Consider the following 5,591-nt stretch of genomic DNA (forward strand, 5'->3'; position numbering starts at 1 on the left):
TCCTCCGTCTTCCATTATTTTAGTTAATGCTATCTTTGTGTCCTCTAACATACTTTTATGTTCACTCTCCTCCCATGAGGCTGTTTTCGGAGGCACATAATTGATCACAAATTTTCTGCTCTTCTTATCTCGGTCTTCCACTTCTATCATAATCATCTGTACTGTATTCTTTCCATCTATGACACCTTTCACGTTTATATCCTTCTTAGTCAGGAACATAACTCCACCCCCTTGTTTTTTCTCTCTGTTTCTAATCCAATAATTGTATGCATCATGTCCTACACTGTTGGGTGGTAGTGGGCCTTTTAATTTTGTTTCTACAATTCCCATTATGTCCGGTTCTTTTTCTTTCAAATAATCATTCAGTTCATTCAATCCTGTTATCAATCCATCTATATTTGTGTAAGACGCTCTTAGTTTTCTGCCACTTCCATTGTGTTCTCTGTTTCCCTTATGTTTTTCTTTTGTATGTCGAACTGCTTTATTTTCATGTTCACTACTCTCCAATAGAATCTCTCTTTCTCTGACTCCGTTCTTTCCTCGTTTTTTGCCTTAGCTTCAAGTCTTTTCTGCTTTTCTGCCTCTCTTTCTTCCTTATTCATTTCTCTTTTTATCCATACCTTTTTATATTGATCATTTGTTGCTAGTTTCCCTGTTTTGGATAGGATTTTCTCTGCCGTTGTTTGTGACCTGAATTTAATCTTAATTGGTCTGGTCTTATCTGTACTATATTTTCCGAGTCTGAATTTTTCCTCAATTTCCTTTATAATTTCTGGTTCTTCTTCCTGGACTAATTTTAATAAACTGCTTACTCTTTCATTTTCCTCCTTGATTCTTGCGGTTCTATCTGGGTTATGTTTCTCTTCCATTCCTAATATAATTATACATTTCTTTTTGTCAGCTAATTCTCTTACTATATTCTCCTTCTGTCTCATCACTTTAATAACTGAGTCTTCATTATGTTCTTTCAATTGCTGTTTGACTATGTCAGTGAATGAAACCTTATTCCCTTCTTGGGTTGTTCTCCAATTTTTAGCTTCTTTAGCTATTGTCTCTCTGTTTTCATTACTATTCTTCTTCAATTTCTCATTCTCCTCCTTTACATTTCTTAACTGTCTTTTTAGGTCCTCTATTTCATCAGTTAAGTTTCTGTTTGCCTTCTCTAGTTGTTCCAACCTTTCAATTCTCTGGAAAATGGAGTCAACATTACCTAACCTACGTTCCAAGTCCTCGATCACCTTATCAACTCTCTCCTCTAGTCTTATCAGTCGGGGGGGGGGGGGTTGTGTCCCCCCCCACCCTCTTTAAATCCCTGGAACATATTCTCGTCACTTTCTACTGTATTGCTCCTCTCTATACTTCTAATCTTTACATTTTTATTAGACATTTCATCATCGCTCAGTCTTTTGTTTACCTTTCGCTTGTCTGGCTGGGCCAAGTCTACTCCCTCCTCATTTCCTTCCATTTCCCTCAGTAATCCCTCCCCTTTTCCTCTTTCCCTACTTTCCCACTACTCCACGAGCAATTTCCCCCCCACCCTGTAAAAACACTAGGCACTTCTCTTTGCGTTGGGATCCACAGACTTCAGTTTTCTTCAGAACGTCATCCAAGCCGTCCATTCGCTGAAGTGTGTGTGTGTGTGTGTGTGTGTGTGTGTGTGTGTGTGTGTGTGTGTGTGTGTGTGTGTGTGTGTGTGTGTGTGTGTGTGTGTGTGTGTGTGTGTGTGTGTGTGTGTGTGTGTGTGTGTGTGTGTGTGTGTGTGTGTGTGTGTGTGTGTGTGTGTGTGTGTGTGTGTGTGACGTCTAGACACATGTTGCGTGGCTTGATACAGACTTAATGTTCTTACATCAGGAGGTGCCTAGCTTCCGTCCCCACCTATGCCTTAGGTGTTTGTGCAGTGAAGGTAAGTGGCAGGAGTCATTAGGAACCGAACTCAGGACGAAGATTAACGCACAAAAAATATATATTCAACCAACAAACATCCACACCAGATCGATCACGAACACTGATTCGATTACAAGTTCCTCGTGATCGATGAGAATGATTTGTGTATCTGTGTCATTGTAGAGAGTATAGTCTGAAGCCCTTCAATAATGGAACGTAACTTAAATACTATATTCTTGGATGTTCTAAACAATTTTATTTATTCTAGGACCAGATCTGGGACGAGAAACGGGTATCAATCAATCAAGATAATATTCTAAACCCTCATTTGAACCCCTTAGCTAAATAAAATCGTCTAGAATTAAACGAAATAGAAAAAAAAGGAAACATTGTGCGTCGCCGTATTGAATGCGTCGATCCCCAGCGTCCAGTAGCGCGATGACGTCAAACAACCATGAAAATACAGAGGACGAATACATGCCAACTCATGGAAGCAGATTGCTTAGTGACTTGATATTTAAATGTAATCCTTTACAATTCAGGGCGATCACTTTGGGTTGAATAAAAACGGAGTTATCACAGCAAATGTGCTGTAGGAGTGTGTGCGCGTAAATACGTGTGTGTGTGTGTGTGTGTGTGTGTATTCACTTGGTCTATGGATCACGTGTTGGACTCGTGATCGATAGCTATTTCCCTCCTGGAAGAGAGCTCAGAGCTCGTAAGTCCGATCTATGGGTAATGCTATGACCTTGCACACACACACACACCCAACTCCCCGCCCACGAGAGTTGGAGTAACACCCCTCAGCGCTGCGATACTGATATTATTTCAGCCCCGGGCGAGAGTCGAACCCGGACCTCCGTAGTGGCAGGCCAGAGCTCTAACCACAGCGCCATGAGAGGTGTGTGTGTGTGTGTGTGTATTTACCTAGTTGTATTTTACGGGAAGGGGAGCTATGCTCGTGTGTCCCGTCTTCATATCTCGTTTTATCTAGACTGTTTTTAAATTCGTGTATTGTTTTTGCACACACCACTTGCTCATCTAACTTGTTCCATACGTCTATTACTCTGTGGGGAAAGCTGTTCTTTTTTAGGTCTCTTCTATAACTGTCTTTCTTGATTTTCTTTCCGTGTCCTCTTGTATTTCTACTATCCCATTTTATTAGATCCTCTCTATCAATAGTTTCTATGCCTTTCATGATTCTACAAATAGTTATCAAGTCTCCTCTCTCTCTTCTTTGCTCTAATGTCTGTAGCTCAAGTTTTGCTGATCTCTCTTCATATGATAGTTCTGAGAGTGTTAGTGCCAATTTCGTAATTGCTCTTATTGTGTGTGTGTGTGTGTGTGTGTGTGTGTGTGTGTGTGTGTGTGTGTGTGTGTGTGTGTGTGTGTGTGTGTGTGTGTGTGTGTGTGTGTGTGTGTGAGCCAGAATTAAATTATCAATGTAATAAAGAGGTTCGCATCTAGAATAATGATTAGAATAATTAATTGATATAATGTATTTCAATTTTTATTTCAATACTAATATAGCTTAACCATCAATGGCTGTAGCATCCAAAGTGACAGAAATGACACTGATAGAATTGATATGTTAAATTACATTATTTCCTTCCCTTTTGATGCAAAGATTAAAATATATTAATTAATTCATCATCATGAACAACTACATTTTCGTTGTAAGGTAATGCAACAGGATAATTTTTCTTCGCAATACGCTTCAGGAGAACATTTTCATTCAGAAAGTCATCAAATATTCATTTGAGTGCCTGCCTGCTTTTGTACACCATTCGAATGCTGTTACGTACCTACGCTACTGTGCAGATTTACTCATAGTCCTAATAAAGATAATTATGGACTTGTAAAAGGAGAGGGTCAAGTATTTTGTGTCATTAGAATTATGGTTGTGTTAACAATGAAAATAAAGATCCATCTACTTACTACCTGTGAAGTTTTGTTTACGAATTGTCGCCCGTGTTACTATGGTGACACGAGTTGCCAGTTTAACAATAATTTAACGAGTTCTTTTAACCTTCTAGATTTATCAATTGTTATTTATATATCTATACACATTATTGTATTAAATTTATGTATTATACATATTAAAATATATTACATTTATTGGTAAGTAATTGTGTAAAAAAAATTGAGTATTTGAAGTAGGTAACGTGTTCAGTCCCTCCCCTCACGTTTCTTATTTACTTTGAGGTTAGGAACACGTTATCACGTGAACACACTGCTCATTTCAAGAAAATACGGGAAATAATAACTGAAATCTAAATTACTAATTATCTATACAATGTATATAATTCCAGAAATATTCAACAACACCAAAATCTGGAAATCAACCAAATAGTTCAATGTTGGCAACTAAAGCAGCCTTGAGCGTCCAGTATATACGTAACGAATGTTGTGTTGTGGTGTAGTCGAGGTTCAGGTCTCAGATCGGTGGTGTGTCATATATCACATCGAAGCCAGTTAACACCAATCGTTGATAAACTTTAACATCTTGCAATCAGAAATATGGTCACAATAAACTGAGTGAACAAAACAATTCGGATCTGTTTCTGAGAACAAATACATTTGAAAAATACAAATTCGGTTCTGAAGTATAGGTGCGTTTGCTGTACCAACCTTTGTACGCGACCTATGTCGACTGAGGTAAGTTTTACAACTTGTTATTACATATCATTTCCCAGCACCTATTCCTTGTGAAAGGCTTAAATACAAAAAGTAAGTGGAACTCTTATGGATGAAAATGTCAAACAACTTAAACTACACCAAATACAAACAAAATTACATTTAACGAAATACTTGGGCGCCTTGCAAACAGGCATACTTGCTGATCCCTTGTTCGAGTTCGAGGAAGAAAAGAAGATTCTTCCGAAGTATTCGAGGAATTTATGGTCCTCAACGGAACGCCTACCGGAACGTAAATAGGAGATCGATTGGTGTCGTTCCGTCGAGCACTACATCCCTCACAGAGAAATGCTTTGGTCGATTGTGTTCACTTCATCCGTAGCACTTTACATAGCTATCATATCACCATTATCTTTTTTCTTTCTTCCATGTTGACAGTGAGTGTTTATATGTGTGCTTGTGTACAGTGTAAGTATATATATATATATATATATATATATATATATATATATATATATATATATATATATATATATATATATATATTATTCACAGATGACACATAGGGAATACGTAGGGGATTTCTCACCTCTACCCCTGGTTCCTTTATATTTTACAAATAATAATAATAATAATAATAATAATAATAATAATAATAATAATAATAATAGTAATAGTAATAATAGTAATAAAAAGATAAAAGTGAAAGAAAGATGGAGTCCAAGGAGAGTAGGATTTATGTTGTTCAACATTCTGAGTTAGTTCGAATCCCCAAAATAAGAAGAATGTTTTGTGACTCTGGCCCGTGGAGTTATCATAATTATTTGTGGACCTGGAGAAAGGATATGATAAAATACAGAGTGAGATTATGTAATTTTATGGAATAGGAGGAAGATTATTATAGTCAGTTAAAAGGATTTTATGATTTTTGTAGATGCTTTTGAGAGTGAAGTAGAAAGAGGTTTCTGGGGGTAAATGCCCGCTTGAGACATGAATGGGTTATGTCACCATGGTTATTTAATCTGTATAGTAATTTTGTCTGTAAAAACAGAGCTTCTATCCTTGGATAC

Source organism: Oratosquilla oratoria, chromosome 6 (genome assembly GCF_046742065.1).
Source record: "Oratosquilla oratoria isolate Oo_2021 chromosome 6, ASM4674206v1, whole genome shotgun sequence".
NCBI lineage: Eukaryota > Metazoa > Arthropoda > Malacostraca > Stomatopoda > Squillidae > Oratosquilla > Oratosquilla oratoria.